Source organism: Tamandua tetradactyla, chromosome 23, assembly GCF_023851605.1.
Source record: "Tamandua tetradactyla isolate mTamTet1 chromosome 23, mTamTet1.pri, whole genome shotgun sequence".
NCBI classification, from domain to species: Eukaryota; Metazoa; Chordata; class Mammalia; order Pilosa; family Myrmecophagidae; genus Tamandua; species Tamandua tetradactyla.
In genome coordinates this window covers 30,970,709-30,983,406 of record NC_135349.1, presented here as the reverse complement: position 1 = coordinate 30,983,406, position 12,698 = coordinate 30,970,709, and the positions used below count along the sequence as shown (strand labels likewise).

General features: G+C 36.1%; 1 pseudogene; it reads left to right on the top strand.

Annotated features, from left to right (window-relative positions):
* The first annotated feature begins 8,525 nt into the window (after nucleotides 1–8,525).
* LOC143666757 (sorting nexin-18 pseudogene) lies at nucleotides 8,526–10,046 on the top strand (annotated as a pseudogene).
* Nucleotides 10,047–12,698: the final 2,652 nt, after the last annotated feature.

Sequence of the window (12,698 nt, the reverse complement as noted above, 5' to 3'; positions counted from 1 at the left end):
GTAACAAATGTTTAAGGCCGTCATTTCAATCTGAAAACTCTACAGAGACAAGAGAAACTCAAACCAGACCTGCTATGGGAATCCCATACTTTCCTTAATTAAGGACATCTCAACTTCAAATTAAGAGCAATACCATATGGAGAAGATGTTAGAGGTACTTTTAAATTAATATTTTCCCTTAAAGTTTCTTAATAATTTAATTTCTTATAATGTATGTTTTTTTATTAACGGAAAGAAAGAAAAAAAAAGAAATTAACACAACATTTAGAAATCATACTGTTCTACATATGCACTCAGTAATTCTTAACATCATCACATAGATGCATGATCATCGTTTCTTAGTACATTTGCATCGGTTTAGAGGAACTAGCAACACAACAGAAAAAGATATAAAATGTTAATATAGAGAAAAGAAATAAAAGTAGTAATAATAGTAAAAAACAAAAAACAAAAAACCCTATAGCTCAGATGCAGCTTCATTCAGTGTTTTAACATGATTACTTTACAATTAGGTATTATTGTGCTGTCCATTTTTGAGTTTTTGTATCTAGTTTTTGCAGAGTCTGTATCCCTTCCGCTCCAATTACCCATTATCTTACCCTGTTTCTAACTCCTGCTGGACTCTGTTACCAATGACATATTTCAAGTTTATTCTCGAATGTCCGTTCACATCAGTGGGACCATACAGTATTTGTCCTTTAGTTTTTGGCTGGACTCACTCAGCATAATATTCTCTAGGTCCATCCATGTTATTACATGCTTCATAAGTTTATCTTGTCTTAAAGCTGCATAATATTCCATTGTATGTATATACCACAGTTTATTTAGCCATTCTTCTGTTGATGGACATTTTGGCTGTTTCCATCTCTTTGTAATTGTAAATAACGCTGCTATAAACATTGGTGTGCAAATGTCCGTTTGTGTCTTTGCCCTTAAGTCCTTTGAGTAGATACCTAGCAATGGTATTGCTGGGTCGTATGGCAATTCTATATTCAGCTTTTTGAGGAACTGCCAAACTGCCTTCCACAGTGGTTGCACCATTTGACATTCCCACCAACAGTGGATAAGTGTGCCATAATGTATGTTTTAATTGATATAAACTGACAAAATGATTGTGTAAGAAAAAGACTATATACAGATAAAAGAAATTTTTAACATCAACACTAAGGAATTTTGGTGGTAGATGAATTCCAGGATTTACTTCAACTTGCAGGATCAGCCCAGCAGACAGAGGGAAGTTAGATCTGAGATGAAACCAGGAGTAAAAGGTATAAAATTATTTGTAGGAACACTCTTCTAAGAAGTCGTGTTTAAATTTTCTTAAATAAAATTTTGCTTGATTAACTGATGTATCATAACATTTATAGGAATGGGATCAATGTCTATATAAATATGTTATAATTTTGCCCCTGAAATGGGACAGTGGTAAGTTAAATTACTAAAACTTCTCTTGTTAGCACAGATCTAAGTCTTTAATGTACCATGAAATGTAACCACCAAGAATTTGGCAGTGCATTCCTCCACTTTATAATCTGGATTTTTAAAAGGAATGTTTTCTGTTATGCTTATGCTTATGTATTTGCTTCTTCTATATATGTACAGTTAGTCCTTGAGACTGAGTCCGTCAAGCAAAAACTGTCCTTGAAGTCATGTACTATTTCTTTTCCAGTTAAAATCTTGGCAGACTCTTTCACATCATGGACAGTTTTAATTGATTGTGAGTAGAACATCCTTTTCTTCTTCAGTGAATATTTTTTATAATACGGAAACAATGATCTACCATATCACGTTCTTGATGATATGAAAAGTTGGAGATCCAGATTACCATCAAAGCATAGATTTATGTCTGAAAGATTTAAATATTCTGTGCATAGGGACAAAGGCCTTCACTGTTGGCAACCATTCCTGGGAACTGGATGTAGACAACTCTTGGGAGCATTATATAGGAGTCTCTAGGGATTCCTGGAGAAGGAAGAATGGCACACTGTGTGAATCTGAGGATATATTTCTTCTTTGATGTATGAAGGAGCATAATTGTTACATTATTTTCTTCTCTGCCCCAGTTTCAGAAGGCTCTCAGCCAGCTTGGTGTGGCTTGTTAGAGGGGAACTGTGAGTTTTAGAATGTTGCCAAATTGCCCTCATTTGAAACTACCTCAATTATTTCTTCAGATCATCTTTCTGTACTTTCATTCACACTGTTCATACATGATTATGGATATGATAAGAACATGATTTCTTTCAAAGGACCCCAGATCTGAAGGAGCTCTCGTGAACTGAAGCAAATCAATGCATACTTTATTGTTCTTTAAACTTCTTCTACTTTAATATGCTTATCAAATGTAAAGAGAATTTGAAATGCAATTTTTGTTTGTTCCAATTTATAAAATGTATAAAGAAGTTTAAACTTCTGTGGCAAAATAGCAGTGGGGTGTTAATAGATGTTTAAAGTCCAATCTCTATAAACTATTGGTTGTTTTTATTGGGACATTTATGAATTTTCATAGGGAAACCATTAAAAACTGCTCACAAAATTCCTGAACATTCAAAAATTAGCTTTCATGAAGCAGTTCTAACTGGCTGCAGCATACCACTTTGTCACAAGTGTTATGCTTTATACATAGTGTGGCATGGAAATATAATGGTTAAGCAGCATGGGTGTCTTGTCAATCTGATGAACCAAAAAATATCTAATCACATAACTTGATAGAAAATTGTGAGAATAAATACAGATGTAGATAATGCCATATTTTGGTTTGTAATTTTTCCTAGTCCATTGAATTATGGGAGCTTATTTGTGCCCTTAAGCCCCCTATATCTTCTCACTAGTCAACTCTCTTAAACATCAGAAATATAATCATAACACATATATAATTAACTATATTTAAACTTGATGTTTATGTCTACTGTCACACCTCAATTGTGATTATTTTGCCTAAGATAAACAAGTTAAAACACTTAGGCAGTAAAGATAAAGTGAGTTGAAAATTCACATGTTCCCTTTTTTAACAATTTTTATTTTCTCAGAAATTTCTGCCATAGGCACCATCACATCTGAATCCTCCTCAGTGTATCCCATATTTTCTTTACCTCTGCTTCCAGTGCATACACTCTGTTTCACCTCCAATGTTCAGTGAAGCTTTGGGTGGGTTTTGTGTGGTTATATATGTTGTTTACAAATACTTTATATGCTTTAATTATTCATGTTGATATTTAGTACAGTCCATGAACATTCAACCTTGAAAATGTTTAAATGCATCCCTAAGGGTCTTATCACTGAAAAACGCAGAGTTAACTAAATTTTATTTATGAAGTTACCATTTATTGAGTTGATAACAATTCACCACTGTATCCTTCTAGTGGAATTTTACTGCAGTGACATTTTTTTCTCTAAAAGAAAGCAAATAGATTGTCAGTTTGTTGTTGATTTTTTGGCTAGCTTCCAGGTGACTTTCTTAGTATTAGTCTTAGCTACAGAAGTTTGCATACTTGTGTGCTTCCTGATTGTTTGTAAAAGTAATAGAACACTGAGAGGGATGACTTGTGTGAGGTCTACTCAGGTAAGAAACATTTCATCTGTCACCTCAAAGCACTGCCTCTTCTCTCAGGCCCAGTTTGGCCTTCCTGGCATCTAAGTGATGGCTGTGGTTCATAATTTGGGGCAAGTACATTGGCACAGACTTAATCATGCAAAGAAAAATGCATTATTACCAGGCCTAAAGGTATCATCAGAAACCCACTCAAGCAGCTTCATCAGACTCCTCATGATTAGGTTTTCTGGGATGAATTTATTGCATAAACTGAGTAATACTTTAAACGTCACTATTATTTTACAACCTGAGTCTCAGTGTTTAACACTTCTGGCAAAGTGGTGGAATAGGAGAGGCTGAGTGCCCCCCAGCTCCATATAACAAGTCAAGACACAACATAAAATTGACCAGGACAGTGGTTTTTGAGCGTGAGTGATTATGGGGGATCTTCTATCTTGCAGTGGGAAGCCATGGTTGAAAAACTGGAGAAAAAGTATGGAGATAACAGGGTGAATGCACTTATTCATGACTCTACCAACTCCCGCAGCTGGCTTGAGAAAAGTTTCCCTTTGGCTTCATAGGTGGGAGTGCCTGGGGTAAATTTGTAAGGTAACAGACTGTACTGGGTCAAGGTAAAGTGCCTACTCCCTGACCTTGTAATATGCTGCTGTGGGCACCTGTTTTTTCTTGGCAAGGACTGAGTTGAGGTTCTTTCCTAGGGAGGTAGGGGAGATGAAGTTTGTGCCAGTCTGACATCCAACCAGCAAAAGAGACCTGTTTGGGGCCTGGTGCTTCCCCACGTTTCCTATTGTGGCCTAAAGATTTCATATGTGTGTGGACAGAGGGGTAAGCCCAAGAAAGTCAAACAGGCTGAGCACCATGAATAAACTCTAGATATTTTCAGGCAGCATGTGGTGAACAAAGATGAAATACCTGGTCTCTCAGTCTAATGTCATCCCAGTGGGCAGTCTGGGGCTACTAAATCCATCAGTAACACAGAAGTCTCCATTTGGATGCTGCTGCTCATCCTACAGACTTAGCATTGTGGATTTAGGGGCATGCAGGGTTTGGGGGTCCTGGCTGGAGTCCCCTCAGATTTTCACTTGATTTGGCTGGCATCTGCATTCTGCTTTGGGTGGGCCTAAGTGGATGAGACTGCTCAAGTCTATCACCAGCTAAAGAGAAGAAGAACCACTAGTATGACAAATTGCCTATCATCTACCTAGCTTTCAAAAAGCCCAAACTTGAATGACAAACCCTCTTCCCCTTGAAATTATAGACATGGCCTCACAGGCAAATACTGAGAAACCGAATCCAAAAGGGGACCTTCAAAGCTAATAGAAGTAGATACAAATTCTTAGATGTGGGAAGAAAAGAAAACTGTAAAGTAATATATCAAGACATTAAAATGCTCTGACCAAAACAGAAGATCATAAAGCATATGAAGGACCAGGCAGATATGGCTCAACTTAAATATGAAATTAAGTCATCCAAGGGGACACAGAATTTGGAATTGCTGATTAAAGGGTCTTCAGAAGGAGGTAGAAGACATCAAAAAGACACTTTGGAGCATAAATAATAGGTAGATATGACTCAGCCAAATGACAAAATTAAATCATTTGACTGTTCTCAGAATTTGGAACAGCTAATTACGTTTGTTCACAAAGATAGAAAATATATCAGGAAAACACTAGATGAAGAAAAGGAAGAATTTGAAAGAAGAAATAAAAAATATCATATGTCACAAAGAACTATAACAGTAGTTCTCAAGAAACAGAAGAAAGAATAAGCATATTAGAAGACAGGTCACATGGACTTGTATTTTCTAAAGAACAAATGTCAAGAAAGATGGAAAATATACAACTTGATCTCATAGAAATGGTAGACAACATGAAGCATGGAAATATAAGTATTATTAATGTCCCAGAGGGAGAAGGGAAGAGTGAAGTGATAGGAAGGCTAGTTGAAGATATAATGGGGGAAAACTTCCCAACCTTTGTAAAGAAAAATATCTACATCAAAAATGCCCAAGAAAACCCATATAGAATAAATCCAAATAGGCATACTACAAAACATATACTTATTAGAACATCAAACTTGAAAAGTAGTAAAAGTCATGAAAGCAGCAACAGAAAGATTTATTACAATCAGAGTACACGAAAGACTGAGCTCAGACTACTCAGCAGGTACCATGGTGGTGATAAGGCAGTGCTATGATGCATTTAAGATTCTGAACAAGAAAGCCTTGCAGCCAATAATTCTTTATCTTACCAAGTTGTCCTGCAAAATTGAGGGAGAAATTATAATCTTCACAAATAAATAATGACTGCAAGGATTTGCCAGTATGAGACCTGTCCTACTTGAAATATTAAAGGAAACCTTGTTTAATGAAAACAGACTAGAGAGAGAGTTCTGGAGGAGGGCACAGAATTGATGAGTATTAACAATGGTAGCTTAAATGATAAACAGAGAGGGAGGGAAAAGAATACATAGTTCTGAAAAATAAAATGGTAAGATAAAAGGCTAGACTCAAAAATGTTTTATAGTAATAATTTAGAATTTTAATGGACTAAACTCATTATTTAAAAGACATAAATTGACAAAACAGACTAATAGTATGATATCTCTGTATGCTGCTCACATGGGACTTATCTTAAACACAAGGACCCCAACCGATTGAAAGTGAAAGGGTAAAAATAGATGTAATAGTAGCTGAGACCAAAAGAATGCATAAGTAGCTATTATAATGTCAGATAAAAAAGATTTTAAGTAATATATATCATAAGAGATAATATTTTCATATGTTAATTGTAAAAACATTTGCATCTTTATATTTTTCTGAAATCAGAAACTTGAAAATTTTGGTAACATAGATCATTGCAATAACAAAGTTGATGTTTCCTATATCTTTCTACTTGAAATTTTGAGAATGTATATTTTGATAGATAATTAAGTGGTGTTTAAGTTGATGTTCAATATTCAGAATTCAAGAAACTTTCATATCTATATCTAAATTGTTTCCTTGTTCAGCTGAATTTTAACTTGGTATGTGAAATTTATTAGATAAACACAGTCTGTATAAAGATTATATTTTGTTTAAAATGCCTATGGATAAACTAAGCAAGATATCCATTTTTGGTTAAGATTTTCATTGTAAACCATTTAAATTTCTTATAATTTCCTGAAATAAGAAAACTTGAAAATATTCAGTAACATAGGTCATTACTATAGCATAGTTGATATTTTTAATAATCTTCTACTTGATATTTTGAAAACATTAATAGTTTTGTTACCTAATCAAGTGGTATTTAAGTTAACATTGAATATTTACAATTTAAAAACTAATATATGTATTATTATATTTTTCCTTCTTTGCATTAATTTCAAATTGATTTATGAAATTACTGTATGACCATAGGTTTTACAATGATTATTTGGATAATTTGTTTAAATTTATTTATGGATAGGCTAAGATATCCATTTTTGGTGGTTCTATGTGTATTGTTTGTCTCTTTAAATAAAGTATTTAAATGAAAACTTCATTGTCTTGATCATAACTGCTTAATGGTAGTTCTTTGTAGCTCTTTTGCCCACTTTTGCATACCTTTGTTGGGCTACAGCAATAATCAGTTCTTGAAACCTCCTCATTTAATGAAAGATCATTAGATCAAACCTAAAGCTTAAAGGTTATTTCAATGTTTCTCTTTTGCATTCTCTTAGAATCATTTGTGTTTTGATATGTAAATAATTAATATCTTCAAATATTGTCTCAATAAATGTCTCCTGAAGAGCTTGAATTATTTTAAAGTATATGTGTGGTTTGGTCACTTTTCCAATTATGTACATAGAATACATATTTTGATTTAAAGAATGATAAAATTAAAATCATTCAGTTAGGTTTCCACACTCTTGATGTGTCCACAATTTCATTTCCAGCCATATGTTGCACTGCCTACCTCATATTCCATGTCGCCATCAATAGGAACCAGTTGTAGGATACAATTTTATTGTTTTTTCCTTTTAAGATTTCCAGTCCTTCAGAATTCTCTGCAATTCTGTATTCTTGGAAAGCCATAATCTACTTATCATTAGACTAAGTTTTACTCTATTGAAAGGTTTCTGCTACATTCAGAGTTTCCAAAGACCTGGGAAAACACAATGTTTGCTTTGTCCTGGGGTTCATTGCCACTCCTTTGGTCTGAGTGCTTTATCTGATGTCTCCTCTTTTGGTGGTTTGCACGTATTAGTGCAAAATATCACCTAAGATCTTTTAGTTAATTCTTAAATTTTGCTAAAAATCCTGTAATAAACTGCATCATATCCAGCAAAGAAAGTTATGAACTCCTTTTCTGTCCACTTTACTCAAGTATGTGATTTAACTCAGCTTCATCTACCTGGAGTTACTTAACTGCCCACCCCACTGTGGAGGGTGCTCAGGCCTTTAGTTTACCCTTTCCGCATTGCTTATGGTGATCTTACTTAGGTTTATTTCAAGTTTCTGTTTCATTTCCAAAAAGTATATCTCATTTGTATTGAGAGCTTCTCTTGCAAATAACTACAAATTGGACATTAGAGGAGCAAATCTTGTCGATTTCAAATTCAAATGTTTGGAGGAAATGGGGAATAAGAGATGAATGAGTACTAAAACAGTAGTGGGAATGATTATTTCTACCTATGTCCACCAGCAGTCATAACTAAAACACCCAATAAAATGAGATTTCCTGTATTTGGAAAATGTTATCCACTTTCTGAGGATCCTGGCACTATAAATTTGTGTGTGACTTGGTCAACTTTCAGAAGTGAATTTGTCTCAAAATAATTGTTTGTATTGTTAGCTCTCATATGCAAATGCTATTTATATATCTCTCTCAGTTAACAATTTTTCAAAATGGAATTGAATCATATTATAGTTACACTTTTTAAAAAGATAATTATATGCTGGTCTAGGGCAGTGCTGGTCTCTGTGAGCATAGCAGTGTGGTGGGCATGACCATGCATGCTGTCTTCTGGTGTTTTGTCTACATGCAAGGGTGCGATCAGCACTTCAGTAAACTCCAGTGACCCTGGACTAGGTCTAGAAATTCAGACTTCTATGACTTCAGTTCCAAAGACCCAGGTGAGATTTCACTGTGGCAGCACTAGGTGCTGAGTCTGAACAAAGAGGTGGTCATGGAGGATTGGTTCGAATGGGTCAAAAGGCACAGCAACCATGGCCTCTTCCTGGCCTGGTAAATTCAGGTGACCCCCCTGCACAGCATGGCCAGGCCATGGCCCACCATGCCGCCTGCCTCCTTCAAGTCATGACCAAAGGCCTGTAGCTGTTGCTGCAGCTGCAGCAGGGGCTGCTGACAAGCACCTTCCAACCACGGAGCCTGGCTTCCCTAGCTGTGGGAGCCCTCAGTCACCACCTCAGTAATTCTACCAGCAGTGGTGAATATCAAGCCAGCCAAGGCAGCGAGGATGACTATGAAGATATCTCCACAGTGGATAAGGGCTTTGTGAAGGATGGGGGTATGCTTCACATGGTTCTAGGACCCTATGGCCCCAAATGAAAAGAGAACATCTACCCTTTCCAATGCATACTCAACAACCCCACTAAGCCGATCAAGTTCAAAGGCATGAAGATCTATATCTCTTACAAGCTGGTAACCACGCATATACATGTGCCCATGAACCTACACCAGAAGCACTTCTATTGGCCTTTCACACACCTGGCCATGAAGTTCCTTGTCATCTTGTTTTCCAACCTGCTTGAGAAGCAGGCCAAAGCTGCTTCTACAGGGAATTCATCACCTGAACTGGTGGATGGGCCACATGGCCAGTCACCTGGTGTTGCACAAAGCAACATCTTACAGGACTTCCTGAGGTGGCCCAGCAGCACCTAGGAGAATGCCTATAGGGAAAGAGGAAGGCTGGGCAGGTTGAGATAGTGGGTGCCAACTTTTTTCTGAGGCTAAGCATGACCTCCACTGCTGCCCTTGCTGCAGCAGATGGAGAGTAAGATGGTCAGCTACAAGTGTTTTACCAAGTAGTTGCATGACAGAGTGCTCCAGTTCAACGACAAAACTAGTAAGTTTTCATACAAGCAGATGTGGGGATTCAAGAAGTATCAGAAGGTGGGCCAGTCTGTGACATCAGCCAGGTCTTTGAGCTGAAGTAGCACACCTTCTGTGTGGACCTGAACAGCACAACGCCTTCACTGGAAATGCCTACGACACAATGTGAACTCTTCTCTGACTTCCAAGACATCATCCAAGTGCAAACAGGAGCTCTTATCAAAGTAAAGGACAATAGGTGACATGTGGAAGAAGAGAAAATGGAGGCTTAAGAGGCTGGTTTCATTCAAGATTGCTGTAACATTATTTCATTTACCACTTCCTCTGAAATTCACCACTTTCATTAAATTTGAGTAAGAGCCTTTATATCATAGATGCAGCCTTTCTTACTGCAACAAATAGTATTTTTACAAGTGACCCAGAAATTGGAAGAAGCTCTTCACAAATATGACAGTGTTTAATGACTGAGAATTATATTATAGACTTTTTTCAGTTTTAGGATAATTTCTTGAGCAAAATAAAGACTGCTATCAAAGACCTACTGCCAACTATCAGTGGTGGTATGAGGATGATTTTGTGTTCAAATGAAACCCATCTGAATATAAAATTATGTAAGAAAGAAACAGTTAATATGCTTATGTAATAGAAACAGTACCACACATTGTAACTAAATTTTACTATGTATGCTTATACTACCAGTGTAGCTTTTGGAATGATGATTATTACACTATTGGTCTTATTGCTTTTAGAAATGCGGAAATTTTAATGTATACTTTGTAGGCTCAAAACTGTTGAAGGGTCTCCAAGAAGCTGGATGCATAAAAGCATGCTGTGGATGCCTACAAATTGGAATTACTGAAATTCAGCCTATTCTCTGTTTCAAACTTCAACTAGAGCAGCGGTGCTACTTTGTGCCTTATACACTTGCTTTTCATTTCTTCTCTTCCTTTAATAGTTTTAAAAGTAAGCCACAACTTTTATGAATGAAAGAGTGAAAGGCTAGCACATATAATTGTGAACAGATGGCAACCAGCATTCTCATTTTTCTGAGGCTGGGTGGTGGAATCAGCTGTCATCAGTTTGTAAAGCAAGTAAGTATCTCCTGCTAAAATGCTGGCAAAAACAGAGAAGTGAGACTTCAAGGACACCTCAAAATGAAATCCCCTGGGAAAGGACATGGTGCTATACTATTCCATTAGATGGCACTGTAGCATGTCTCTTCACTCAAATGAAAATGGCTCAAAAACTTAAGCCAATATGTCTTTTAAAATGTAGAAGGGGAGTCTGATCCATGAGGGGATACAAGTACAGTATCAGTAGTAATACATGCTGCTTTACATTCTAAGAGATTTTGTGGGGTTTTTTTTGGGGGGGAGTTAAAGGTTTCTATATTCCATGTTATTTGTTTGCTGTATCCAACTGTTAACTGATTGAAACTCCAATGTGGCACATCCATTTACTTAATCAAAAACTTTTCAGAATGATCTGTAAAATTCATTGTTATACACGATGAAAAATACTGTTGATTGATATTAGGAGGGACCAAAAATAATTTCTACTGTTCCAAATGCTGAAGGAAATAATAATTGATTTAGCCTGCATTTTGAAAAAAAAAGTATTTATAAGACCCTAAGGACATTTGGCCTTAAAAATTATTTTTGATATCTTCTTTCATTATTATAAGGGAAATGCAAATATCTGGTAAATATAAAAAGGATTAAAAAATAGCCTAATTTAAAAGCAGAGATTCTGGTTTGAAATTCCAAAATCTCAATGTCTTTGTAGTTGGGTGAGCTAAATAATGTGATCCTTGAGTTTACTGATTTAAAAACTGTCCTGGAAATTTTAACACATCCACTATTTTTATGAAGTCAAGCTTCTACTACTGCAGAAATCTCTTGATACTGAAATGGCAACCTGGAAGTAAAACTGTCATTTGGAAATGTTGGTATACCACACAGGTTAGGTAAAGACAGTTTGCAGATAGTCAAAAATGAAAAGATTATTAAAATGAATACTCAACAGCACACTTAATTTCTAAAATTTAGCCACATATCTGTTATATTTTAAGACTAGAGTACCCTAATTTTAATACTTAGTCAAAATGTCTGATCCTTATAGCTAGATTTGACATTATGTGATCACAAATATGTGATCACATGTGCTTATGCTAATCTATGTAACTGTTTCTTTTTCTTTATGCTTTGCCCCAAACATACAGTGTATTCAACTATGGTAATTATAATAGAAGACATTGTTTGTGTAGTAAAAAAAATAAAAGGAACTCTTCTCATTGTGCCTCATTTTATCATTTATATCTTAGATAAAATACAGCCTGTATAAATTTAATAACTTTTGCTTATTTTTTGAATGGGGAAGCAGATAAAGTAATAGGTAGTGAAGACTGAGCCCAAAAAGAATTGTTCAGAGCCCTCATCAGGGAAAAATCGAAATTTTCTTTCCTTTGTTTCTTTTATTATCAGAAACATGGATTCAGATACTGTGCAAGTCTTCTAGAATGAACTCACATGCTCCATCTGCCTAAGAACTTCATAGACCCAATCACCATGTACTGTGGCCACAGCTATTACAGACCATGTTTTTGCCTCTGCTGCTAAGACTTCCAAGCTCCCACTTGCTGCTCTGAGTGCAGAGAAACATTAGAGGCACAAAATTTCCAAAACCAGTATTATACTGAAGAAGCTGACTTTCCTTGCCAGAAAGGCAGACCTTGCCATAAGCAGAATTCTGTGGCATAGATCTGTGGGACACACAGAGAGGCAAGTGAGCTCTGCTGTGACATTGGCCAGAATCTTCTGTGTGAGCTATGCTCTGATTTCCCAGAGCATGTGGGTCAGAGCCACAGAGTAGTGGAATGGGTTTCTTAGGAATACAGGACATGAGGCCTATAAAGGAACTGGGGATCTTTAAGACGCTAAATTCAAGAGAATAATGATGGTTATGTGATTGAAGTTCATCTGAATGGAGGTTCTGATTTCTCCCAAGACATTTTCCCAGTGCATTGTTCATTGTTGTTGATGAACATTGCCCCCATATTCTTACCTGTTTCGAACTTTTTAAGGAAAGTTTACTTAGAGACATTGGCCAAATGT